The sequence below is a fragment of the Protopterus annectens genome, chromosome 1.part2, assembly GCF_019279795.1.
Source record: "Protopterus annectens isolate FY-2018-M chromosome 1.part2, PAN1.0, whole genome shotgun sequence".
Lineage (NCBI taxonomy): Eukaryota > Metazoa > Chordata > Ceratodontiformes > Protopteridae > Protopterus > Protopterus annectens.
This window is the reverse complement of record NC_056727.1, coordinates 290700695-290713967: the sequence shown is the minus strand read 5'-3', so window position 1 is coordinate 290713967 and position 13273 is coordinate 290700695. Positions and strand designations below refer to the sequence as shown.

The 13273-nt window shown below is 46.9% G+C and overlaps 1 protein-coding gene across 1 annotated transcript in view; it reads right to left on the bottom strand.

The window, feature by feature from the left end:
- KIF16B (kinesin family member 16B) overlaps positions 1 to 13273 on the bottom strand; it is a 3706250-nt gene that overhangs the window by 227457 nt on the left and 3465520 nt on the right. The gene's annotated exons all lie outside the window — the stretch shown is intronic.

Below are 13273 nucleotides of genomic sequence, written 5' to 3'. Positions count from 1 at the left end.
ACAAGTTCCTCCTAAACTAGTGTTTATTACAGTAAGTGATATGGAATCTTTGTTTAGGCTTAGTTATTTATTTAATAAAGTTATGCCCCCATAAACAGGACTGGCTTTATGAGGAGCTCAGTAAATCTAGGAGAAAGAAGGGTAACATTTGAGGGTCAGAAATCATAGCTATGCCTAAATCATAGCAGTTTTGAGGTATGCTAAAGTACAGATAAGAGCAGCACTACTGAAGTACAATGGAACTCTCTGGTATAAGTTGCTGACACTAAAGATCAAATGTAATACCCTTTGCAAACAGATATAAAAATAAAACAAATTCTGGATTGCTCAGAAATGTCTGACCAACTAGAACAACAAGTGCTACGTATACAATATCACCCTTTATTAGGACAGGACTTATTTTTGAAATCTTCTATAGTATATGGTGTTAGCATTGCGTTAAGATATAAAATAAGTACATAAAGCTTTTTTTCTGTAAACGCACAGTGTATGCTTACATTTATGTAGTTATAAGGACGCACCACCCATTAGTCTTGTATTAAACAGAAATATTTAATGGAATCAAGAATGTGATATCACATATGGCAAATTCCTGTACATTATTTATCACTTCTCAACTAAGGTTAATTATTTCTTTGAAGAGCATGTGCGGGTTAGGTATGTGTGCGATTGTGTGGATGTGAAGGTTAGGGCGGGTTAGGTGAGTTAGGGCGGGGGTCAGGTACGTGTGCGATTGTGTGGACGTGAGGGTTAGGGTGGGTTAGGTGAGTTAGGGTTAGGGCGCGGGTCAGGTACGTGTGCGATTGTGTGGATGTGAGGGTTACGGCGGGGTAGGTGAGTTAGGGTTAGGGCACTGGTGAGGTGAGTGTGCAATTGTGACAGACCTTAGGGTTAGGGTTTGGGTTTGGGTTAAGGTAAGTGGATACTTAGTGGTGTATGTACAGTTTAGTGTAGGGTTAGATGTAAGATTTTAGGTGTATGTGTGTGGATTGTTGTTTGTTTGGTGTGCTTGTGTTGTGTGTATGTGTTTTGGAACAGCAAATTTTTTCCGCTAGGAAACAATTCGCTGTTCTGCATGTTCGATGTTGTCAGCATTCGCTGAATAGGGGTTGATATTAGAACATTTGAAGTTTTGAAACTTCGATGTTCTAATATAGACCCCGTCTGAGCACCTGAAACCCAGCTCTCTAGTATGAATAAAAGATAGAATGTCTGAAAGCTCTCTGCTGGGAGAGATTTTGCTTTCTTCCTTAATCCTAGCCCCTCTGACATGGCCGTGATGGACACTTCTCACTGCAGTTCACAGATAACTGTCTGATTCCATGCATGCTCTCTATGGCTGCAGTATTACAAACTGCCAAATGGACCATAGTGTGTATAAACTGACATCAACTGCTTCACTCCCCCCACCCCCATGCCAGCTTTTTCATCACCATAGCCATCATTCAAACTGTCATCTGAGCCATAGACAGGACCATGGAGTTTATCAAAAGTAAAACTTACCTCCAATGTTGTTTACTCTGCTCTGCAGAAGGATTCTGCTGCAATGTGGCTCTCCTGAGGCCTTACCTCCACACTCCCAATCCACAAGAACTTTTAGTTATGTACTTACCATAACTTTAGATGTATGGGATCCATCTCGCCTACATTCTCTACAGATGGGTTCGGAGCCGATCCTCAGCTCCGACTCGGCCGCTATACAATAGAACGCAGTCTCTTATTGGCTGAGTCACCTCATATCCCAGGATGCACCACTACTGCTTCCCCAGATCTTGTTTGTCCGCACACATGCACACACACACAGACTATTGTTATAACATTCCCAGGTGTTTCAAGAGAGGAAGAAGTTGAATTTGGATCGTCTGGTCTCTTCTGGTCTACGAGGCAGGGGGAAGGAGGGTGGGTTATTAGGAATGTAGGCGAGATGGATCCCATACATCTAAAGTTATGGTAAGTACATAACTAAAAGATGTAATGTGATCCTATCTCGCCTACATTCTCTACAGATGGGACAGCGTCCCTAGCACCTAATTCCTGGGTGGCTCACTGGAAAACGCTCCTGAGAACCGTGGAACCAAAGGAAGCTCGAACCCTAGATGCCACATCCAATTTGTAGTGAGAAATAAAGGTGTGTAGAGAAGACCACGTAGCAGCCGCACAAATGTCACTAATAGAGAGCTTGGAATGAAAGGCTGCCGAAGTGGCTATAGCCCTGGTAGAATGAGCTTTCACTGGAACTATAAGCTCCTTATTTGAAATAAGATAAATATGACTGATACAGTCTCTGATCCACTTGGCAATAGTGACTTTTGTGACGGCTTTGCCTAATTTACTATCCGAAAAGGACACAAACAGTTGATCTGATTTTCGTGCTTGGTGTGTCCTATCCAAATAGAAACGTAATTGTCTGTGCACGTCTAAGCTGTGAAAGGTATATTCTGCTCTGTTTGAATACTTAGGGAAAAAGACCGGTAATTCCAGTGATTGTTGCAAACAAAAGTTAGAACAAACCTTTGATATAAAGGATGGGTTTGGTCTAAGAGATACTCTATCCTTGTGAAATACCAGGTATGGTGGTTTGACACATAGGGCTTGAAGTTCTGAAACTCGCCTGGCTGATGTAATAGCAACTAGAAGAGCAGTCTTCCAAGAAAGAAATTTTAAGTCACAGGTTGCTGCCGGCTCAAAGGGAGATGAGGTTAATGCACCTAACACCAAGTTAAGGTCCCATGGTGGTGCAGGATGAGATATAGGGGGCCGTAGAAGCCAAGCTCCTTTAATAAAGGCTTTGCACTTATTAAAGGTGGTTCTACGCTCTTGTGAAAATTGGAAATAGCAGCCAATTGAACTTTGATGGTAGACACCGAACAACCTTGGTTGAACAGGGAAGCTAAAAACTTCAGTACCTCTGACACCGAGGCTGTCATAGGGTCTAATCCTCGGAGTTGGGCCCAAATAGCAAACCTCTTCCATTTATTGCTATACATCTTTTTAGTAGAAGTCTTGTGGGCCGAGGACAAAATATGCATGACTTCAGGGTCGAAAGAATGGCTCCTAACTATGGTCGGAAGAGGAGTAGCCAAGCTGCTAACTTCAATGAATGGAGGGACTGATGGAGCTGTCCTGACTGATGCGTCAAGAGGTCCGGAACTTGGTCTAGGAACCAGGGACCCTCCAATGCATATTTGTGAAGAAAGGGGAACCAGACTTGACGAGGCCAGTATGGGGCGATTAGAATCATTTTGCTTCCCAAGTGAATCGCCTTCTGAATCACCTTGGGGAGAAGGGGAACCGGTGGAAAAGCGTATAGCAGACCGGGGGGCCAAACTTGGACTAGAGCATCCTTGGGGATCTCCCCCGGAACTGGGGTGAGAGAGAAGAACTGCTGGCATTTCGCGTTGAGGGGAGTTACGAAGAGATCGCAACAAGGAGCTCCCCATCTCGTGAAAATCTGTGCTTGGACCACTCGTGAGGGGAGAGAATAGTTCTGCTCAGTCTGTCGGCTATCACGTTGGATCTCCCCGGAATGTGTGTTGCCACTAGGAAACGTTTGGTAGCAATCGCCCAATCCCATACCTTCATGGCCTCTCTGCAAAGGGGGTAAGACCTGGTCCCTCCTTGCTTGTTTAAGTACCAGACTACCGACATGTTGTCGGACTGAATGGCAATCGTACCCTGGGGGAGGTGATCGTGCAGTGCTTGTAACGTTAAAAGCACCGCCCTCATTTCCAGGATATTGATGTGGAGAAGACTCTCGTCGGTGTGCCACGCGCTTTGGACCGACCTGCCCAGATAATGTCCCCCCCACCCTGTCTGGGAGGCGTCCGTAGTCAACGTGGCCGAGGGGAATGGGGGAACGAAGGGTCGCCCTAGATTCAGGTTGGAGGAAAGAAGCCACCAACGAAGATCCTGTTTGCACGTCTCTGTGATCAATATGTGGTGACTGAGGGGAAGGTCTTGATAAGACCACTGGACTGATAGGAACCGCTGGAGTATCCTCATATGCAACCTTGCCAAGGGGACCAGAAGAATGGTGGCTGACATGGAACCCAACAGCTGCAGGACCATTCTCGCTGGAGCACGACGTCTGAGGAGTAATGCCCGAACCTGAGACTGCAGCGTTGCTATCCTTTCCGCAGGAAGATAGACTCGCATCTGCCTTGAGTCTATTTCTGCACCAATAAACAGAATACGCCGAGATGGCAGCAATACAGATTTTGTCCAATTGAAGGTGATTCCTAAGGAGTTGCCTAGAGAGATAGTGGCTGCTAGAGTTTTCAAGAGTAGATGCCTGGAGGTGGCAGTTAGGAGCCAGTCGTCTAGGTATGGAAACACCTGGAATCCTAGACTTCTCAGGTGAGCAGTCACCACCGCCAAACATTTGGTGAACACCCTGGGGGCTGTGGTGAGACCAAAGGGCAGTGCTCGGAACTGAAAATGACTGTGTCCTAGGCTGAAGCGCAAGTGTCTCCTTGACGCCTGATCTATCAGAATGTGATAATAGGCATCTTTGAGATCTATGGAGCACATCCAAACACCTTTCTCCAAAAGCGGGAGAATGGATTGCAAGGTGACCATCCGGAATTTGGACTTTTTCACTAATCGGTTTAACTTGCTGAGATCCAAAATGGGCCTCAAGTCCCCGGTCTTTTTTGGTACCAAAAAGAATCTTGAGTAAGTCCCTGATCCGGCCTGATCTGCGGGGACAGGTTGGATGACTCCTTTTTGATATTTCACTGGCTGCATGATCCCGTTGACTGGGTGGCGGGTCCGGGATTCTTTGGGATGGTGGGGGGGGGTTGAGAGAAGGGAATGGTGTAACCTCCGGCGATGATTCGGAGCACCCATTGGTCCTGAGTGATATTTTCCCAGGCCTTTAGGTGTCTCGAAAAATGACCCCCGACTGGCTCCGGAGCTGCACAGTCGGGTACTCCTTCAGGGATGCTGGAAGGAGGAGGAGCCACGAAAGGACTCGCAGTCTCCAGTGTTGCGGGGGCCTCCGCCACCTCTGGGACGGCATCTCCCTGAAAAATTTCCCCCTCCTCTGCCTCTAGAAGGGGAATCGCTCTGCTGCGACGAGTAAGGCTTTTGAGACTTACGGAACCACATTTTCCCTCCTCTTCGAGTCTTGGGATAAGGTCTGAAGGGAGTGGAAAAAGAGGCCCCTACGGCAGTTAAAGTCTTACCCTCCTGTTCGCAGCGAGTCAAAGTGTCCTTTACCTTGGGTCCAAACAGTGAGGACCCATCAAAGGGGGCGTCGGCAAAGGAAGACTTAAAGGCCTCCGCAAAGTGACACAGGCGTAGCCAGGCTGGTCTCCGTAGAGCAACACCTGTTCCCACCGCTCTGCTCGCTCCTTCGGCTGCATAAGAAATGAGCCTCATGGACGAGTTGGATAACGAGGACAGGGTAGCCAACTGGGAGTTAACCGTCTGGGCCAACTGCTCAGGTAAGTTACCGGAGAGGGTATCCGAAAGCTCCTTGACCAGATCCCTCTGCAGTCTCGTGAAATGCATCAAGTAGTTCAGAGACCTTAATGTAAAGGTCGCTGAAGAAAGGGTACGCTTCCCGTACCGATCCATGCTCCTAGACTCCTTCTTAGGAGGATGGATGGACGTTGAAGCCTCTGCCACATCTTGCTGGGTGGCAGATGCCACCACCATGGCATCTACAGCCACACCTTTCGAAAGAAAGTCCTTATCAGGGGGAGCCGAAAGGAATTTATTGGGGCGAGCTGGCACCGGTTCAACAGAATCTGGGTGTTCCCACGCCCTTCGAGAGATCAAATCCAGAAGCTCATCGAAAGGCGGAGACACCCAGGAGGCGGAGGGCTGAGCCCCGAAGGCCTTGAGGAAAACCGACTCCTCAGCAGAAGGGGGTTTGGACTGCCAGTCGCCTCATTGCTTAAGGATCTCCAAGATGTCCGCAAAGGATACATCATCCGAGGACGACTTGGGGGACCCTTCCGCATCATCGAGGTCGGTATCCGAGGTGAGAGACTCATCAGGGGAGTCGACGTGCTTCCTCTTACACTGTTTCTTCCTCGGAGGTTCCTCCGAAAGTGTTTCGGAGGGACCTCCAGGAAGAGGGGAACCCCCAATGGGGGTAACCTCAGGCCCAAGGGCTCCGCTGTCATGAGACAGGGGGATTGCAAAGGAGCCAGTCTCCGTGCCAAGGGAAGGTGGTGGTGAGATGGTAGAAGTGGCCAGAGAGGATTTGGCCAAGGCACTCCTCATGGCCTCGAAGGTGGGACCCCCAGAGTCCTGGGATAGTCCAACTCCCGAGGCCACAACAGCAGTCGGAACTCCCGCAGCCGACGCACCGAGAGGGAGGCTCGGAACCGAAAGGATCGGTCCCGCCCGGGCCGACAGAGGAGGTCAGCGTGCGAACCCGACCCAAAGGGCGGGGTTGGAGTTAGGGTCGGAACCGACCCGACAACCTCCACCGGCTCCACCAACACTGACTCCAACGGCGCCGAAGCTGTTGGAGGAGGAACCAAGATAACAGGATGGGAAATCGGCTCCAGAGCAGACTGGGCTGGAGCCGAGATCAATTTTGCAAAGACCGGAGACTGAAAAAGCCTTTGAAGCACCCTAAGTCCGAATAAGACATCCTCGACGACCGAGAAGAGACCAACCGGGTCCGAGTCGACTTTCCCGCCGGCTCCGAACTGGGGGACCGGCTCCGTATGGGTTCGAGAAGTATCGGCGCCAAGGGAGATTCCACTACCACTGCAATTTCCCTCGGAGCCGATGTGGACTTCGGCACCGAAGGGGAAGAGTCTGAGCGGGCAACCTCCATCGGCTCCCAAGGCAGTGGAGCCGATGGAGATGACTCGCCTCTCGACGCCCGAGCTCTCGACTCCGAAGCCAGAGGGGTCGAGGCTGGAGACATCGAGGCAGACCATTCCGCCCTTGGCTCCGAAGTCCGTGGAGCCGATGGAGAAAGCCTGCCGTGACTTTTTAGCTGCCGGATCCGACGGGCTGGTCGGAGCCGAAGACTTTTTCTTCCTCGAAGGGGAAGAAGAAGAAGATAGGGCTTCCTTAAAGGAAGGGGTAATAAGCCCTTTCAAAATTAACTTATTTTTCCTCTCTTGGAGGACGCGAGAGGAAAAAGCGTGGCAAACGCTACAGGATTCTTGGAGGTGCTTCGGGCCCAGACAGTAGACACATAATGAATGGTCGTCCGTAATGGACATTTTATAATTACATTTAGAACATTTTTTAAAACCTGATGGTCTATGTTCCTTCGACATGGTTACTAACTACAAACACGCTAAACTATAAAAACTAGACAAAAACAGCCTAGACTCTAACTAAAACGCCTAGGACAGGGAAAGGTACCTCTAACTTAAACGGGATCACTTACCACAAAAAATACAATTTTACCACAAAAAACTTTAGATACACAGTCACACAACAATAAGTAGCTGTTAAAACAGCTTTTGGGTAAGTTTTAGCACAAAACTAGACAGAAAAAAATCTGACTAAGAGGCACTTAGCTCAGCCAAGTCCGAGACCACGTCTATGCTTCAGAAGCGGCAAACGAGATCTGGGGAAGCAGTAGTGGTGCATCCTGGGATATGAGGTGACTCAGCCAATAAGAGACTGCGTTCTATTGTATAGCAGCCGAGTCGGAGCCGAGGATCGGCTCCGAACCCATCTGTAGAGAATATGTAGGTGAGATAGGATCACATTACATCGATCTTTTGCAGCTTCACCTGGGTGATTAACCCCTCCATGTCAACAGGTCCCGTCAAATCTCCTGTGAGAGACACTTGAGACTGGGAAACCACCACCACTGCTGCTCACAGAAGCTGGCTTATAAGGATATAGCTCTACTCCTTTGTACAACAGGCATAACTTTAAGGGATCAAGGAAGGTAATTAGGTGTGGCTTTGAGAATGTCCCTCCCCAGACCCTGAGTCAGCAACAGCTCCCAAACTCAAACACACGTCCAGCCCAGTCGTTCTTTTGAGCCCACGTCTCCACCAGAGCTACACAGAAGTAGCTGACTTCTGCCAGCATGTCATTCCTGTTCCTCTCTCTCTTACATCTGAGAAAGGAAAGCAGGAAAAGTCTTCACTCCTTTCTCAATCCCTTACTAACTCCAACAGCCACACAGCCACACACACACACACACACAGCCACACACAGCCACACACACACACACACACACACACACACACACACACACACACAAACACACCATTAAATGACCTCAAGATGCATGAATCGTAAGTGTGCGTTTTGTCTCTCTATACTAACGAAGCTAACAAAACAATTCTTCTTAATACCCTGCATGGAGACAGCCTTAGAAAAATAATATTAAAACATACTTCGCAGAAAATGATGCTGTAGATGTTAACTTAGAACTGGGACATGTAGAGGATCTCATGTTGGACGCATGGGACAAGTCTGGGGAAAAGTGACCACTTTTATCAGATGGCTCAAAATGAACACTGCTTTAGAGAAAACACATGGGAAGATATTGGACAAGATGAAGCCCACTTTGGCAAAATGATTCAGTGCTTTAATAAAACAATTCTATATAAATTGCAAGGAGTTGCAAAGAAAAAGCATGGCAAAAGATCAAAACTTCCATTAGAGAAGCAACACACCACTGCATAGAGGAGACTACCAAGATAAAATGGAAGAAAAAATGCTATGAATCTCATCTTTAGTAATCAGTATGTGCACAGAGGAAATGACTGCACTTAGAATACTCAGTATCAGCAAAACAAAGAAATACCAATTTTGTTTTTATTAACAGTAGTTATTCTCTAACCACATTTATGTTTTATTTCTACTGCAGCCACAGCTGGAGCTGGAAAAATAATTTTAATATTGCATACAATTTCAAGCTGCGACTTCACTGAGGATATTTCATAGAATTAAAGTACAGGTAGGCATATAATCATAAGATTATATACATGGCAAGGTATGGGGATTTTTTTCTCAGAAGTATTGGAAGTGGTTCTACTGCAACAGAGAAAGTACAGTTGTGTACACTTACCATAAATGTAGATGTTCGAGTGTATTCACTGTTGCAGTCCTTACAAAATGGGTTATCCGGCTCCCAGTAGCCCACAGTCAGCCAGAATACCAAAGTTCTTGGTATATGATGTCGGCCGCCTTTGGTTTAGGCCTGACATCAGGTACAAAAGAAGGTAGCCAAAACCATTTCCTCAGTTTTGCTTGCCTTAACTGTCTGGAGCCCCCCAAAAAAGGTTAGACCAGGAAAAGAAAATCCAGTCAGTACCCTAGGAAAGAAGGGGGGATGGAAGGGAGGGAAACCAGGACTGCAACAGTGAATACACTCGAACATCTACATTTATGGTAAGTGTACACAGCTGTACTATGTTCATTGTGTTTCACTGTTGCAGTCCTTACAAAATGGCTTGCTTCCCAAAGCCCAGGAAAAAAACAAAAGGGAGGAGGAACACCCACTGTTTAAGGGATGGTAAGGATGCCATGCAACACTGCAGTGGCAAAACTAGCCCTGGACTTAGAAAACAAGGGTAAACTGTAATATTTAGTGAAAGTGTGGACAGAAGTCCATGTAGCTGCTTCCATTATGTAGGTACACCTCTTAAAAAAGCTGCTGAGGTAGAGGCTGCCCTAGAAGAATGGGTCCTAATACTTTGACGAGGAACCTTGCCATGCTGTATGTAACAAAAGTGAATACAATGATCAATCCACTTAGAAATGGTCTGTTTAGAAATAGCTTTGCCCTGAGCTCCAGCAGCAAAACTGATCCGACTTTCGAAAAGATTTAGTCCTGTCTATGCACATCCAGGGAATGCAATAACCTTTCCCCTTTATTCTGAAGATTAGGAAAGAAGGTAGGCAGGTGGATAGACTGGTTAAGAGTCAGGCTAGAAACCACCTTAGGCATAAAGGAGGGATTAGTTCGAAGAGAAACCCGTTCCACATGGAAGATGATAAAGGCTCTACTGCCATTATGGCCTGCAGCTCAAACACTCTTCCGGCTGAAGCAATAGCCAAAAGAAAGGCAGTTTTCCAGGAGAGAAACTTCAGGTCTGCTGAGGCAGCTGGTTCAAAAGGAGGGAGGGTAAGTTTCTCAAGTACAAAATTAAGGTCCCAAACAGGAGTAGGTGCCCTTTTGGGAGGCTTTAAGTTGCTAGCTCCCCTGAGCAACTGTTTCATCAAGAGATGAGAGAAAATGGGATGCTCAAAGGAACAAAGAGCAGAAATAGCTGAAGCAAGGATTTTAGTAGAAGAAAAGGAAAGTCCACCATTAAGCAAGACTGCCAGATAGTCAAGAATAAGAGGAAGAGTAGGTTGAGAAGGGTCTTCCCCTCTAGTCTGCATCCAAATGGAGAATCTTTTCCACTTATCTGCGTAAGATTTCCTAGTGCTAGGCCTCTTGGCCTCACAAAGGAACTCAACCACTTGTTTGGAAAGGTTTAAATTATGAGCCAAGCTGCCAAATGCAGAGTCTGAAGATGAGGATGCAGAATTTTCCCCCCTCCTGAACCAAGAGATCTGGTATCAGGGGAAAATGCCAAAGCTGAGACTAGGAGAGACAGCAAAGTAGTGGATATCAATGTTGTCTGGGCCAGTCGTATGATAATGGCCCGTGGTTTTTCGTCCCTTATCTTTAACAGCATTCTGGGAAGAAGAGGCAGAGGAGGGAATGCATAGATCGAGAGCTGTGTCCAGGGGAAGGACAGAGCATCCATTTTCCAAGCTTTGTTGTGATGATCCCTGGTGCAAAAGGTTGGAAGAAAGTGGGTGGTTGGAGATGAGAAGAGATCCACCTAGGGAGTGCCCCAACACTGAATGATGTGATAGAAGATGGTCTTGTTTAGTTGCCACTCGTGAGGATCCAGGACCTGCTTACTCAACAGGTCTGCCAAGGTGTTGAGCCTTCCTGGAAGAAACTGAGCTATCAGATGAATGCCCATGGAAGCTGCTATGGACCATAGTATCATGCTTTGTCTGCACAGGGGGTAAGACTGCGTCCCTCTCTGCTTGTTGATGTACCACATGATTGTGGTGTTGTTTGTCCTGACCCGAAGAGTACCAGGAGAGAGAAGATGTTTGAAAGCCATTAAGGCCTGCTGGACTGCCATCAATTCCTTCAGATTTATGTGCAAATGAACCTGTTGAGCGTTCCAAGTTCCCTGAATGCATCTGCCCTCTACATGTGCTCCCCAAGCGTAGTGCAAGGCATCTGTGGTGAGAGTCTGGCTGGTAGGAGGTGGACAGAAAGGCAGGCCCTTGTTCTGTGCACAGGCCGTCACCCACCAAAGGAACTCTGTCTGCAAGCAGGAAATCAGAGGAAGTATCAAGTCTAAATCCGGAGTGTGTTGACACCAAAGGTTTTTGAGGTACCATTGTATTTTCGTCATATGCAGGTCTGGCATATGGAATCATCAGAATACATGAAGCCATGAATCCCAGGGCTTGCAGGAATTGCCTTGCAGAGAGCTGGGACATGCTTGCCAAATTTTTGAAGTAATTCGAAAGATCCATTTGTTTCTCTTGAGGGAGGAATACCATCTGGGCGGCTGTGTTCAGGCTCGCTCCCAGGAATACAATCTCCCTGGTGGGTACCAATTTTTACTTCTTTTCATTGATGGTGTAGCCCAAAGAGGTGAGAAGGTTCTTTACAAAGTCCAAATCCTTTAGAAGTTGCTGGAGTTTGCCTGAATAAGACAATCGTCCACGTAAGGGTAAATTTGAATGTTTCTTTCCCTGCAAAAATCAATGACTGGAGCCAGGCATTTGGTAAAAACCATGGGAGAAGTAGATAAGCCAAAGGGCAGTGCAGAGAATTGGAAGTGCCTGTTTCCCGCCCTGAAGCGAAGGAACTGCCTGCAGCGAAGGAACTGCCTGCAGCTTTCCCTTATTGGGATGTGCAGATAAACTTCTTTGAGATCCAAAGTCACCAGCCAGGAATCCTTGGCCAGCATTGGCAGCAACTGCTGAAGAGTGAGCATTCTGAATTTGGGAATCACCAGAAAAGTGTTTAGAATGGACAGATCCAGAAGAGGGCGCCAGGTGCCCCCTTTTTTGGGGACCAGGAAAAGTCTTGAGTAGAAACCCTGGCCTATCTGTAGTGCAGGAACTGGCTCTATTGCTCCCAGGTTTAGTAAAGAAGAAACTTGTTTTTCTGCTTCTGCCCTTTGATTTGGGGGGATATCTGGGTATCATTGGTGGGCACGGAAGGTGTGAAAGAACTTGTAGCCTTGGCATACTATTTTGAGCACCCATTTGTTGTCTGTGAAGGTGAAACAGACATTTGGAAAAAATGGCCAACCTTCCCCGCAAAAGAAACCCTGGGCCTGCAGAGGCAGGCAGAGGGGAAGGCCGGAGTCATTGGGAATACTTGCTTTGGGAAGTTTGCTTAGAACTCCCCGATTTTGAAGGCAAAGCCTGCAAGTACTTAGCCTTTTGAGGGGTGGAAGTCGAACCCCTAGAAGAGCTGTAACCCCTTGGCCTAGTGTGACTTTGTTTACTAGGGTCAGGAAAAGTCCAATTCTTGGAAGAATAATGTCTACTAAAACGAGGAGGCTGAACTTTCAGAAAAAGTCCTTAACAGTTTGCATCAATATGGCCTTATCCTCCAACTTTTTTAACACCTCTACTGCTTTGCTACCAAAGATTGTCCTTGTGCAAAGGCACATCCAGTAATTTAGATTTAACAGGTTCAGAAAGGGGCTGTTCCCTGTGCCAGGCATGTCTTCTAATGACAGAACCAGTGGCTGCTGCCCTGCAAGAAGCCTCCAAAGTGTCGAAACCACAATGTAGAGATTGTTTAGTGACAAGAGTGGCAGAATTCAATAAATCATGCATGTCCTTACTCTCCATCAAGGAAGGAACACCAGTAATTTTAGCCTTAATAGCCTCCAAAGTATGCTGCTGATACTTAAGCATATGAAAAAGACAATTAACAGACCTAATAGCCATGGTGGAAGAAGTATAAACCTTTTTACCCCATCTATCCAAGACCCTAGATTCCCTGTCAGAAGGAACAGGATTTTTAGCAACCACGGCTTTAACACCCTTAGGGTCCTAAGAAATAATCTCTGGATCAGCAGAAGGATTCTTGAAAAGGAACTGATGAGAATCAGGAACTCTATAATACCTGTCAGGCTTTCTGGGAGCAGGATGAACAGAATTAGGAGTCAAAGAATTCTCCATAAAAACATTATCAACAACTTCCAATACCGGAGAGATAGCCAAAGGCTTATGGTCTGGCAAATCCAATAATTCCCTAATCCGTTTCTTAGACTGAGGGTAGTCC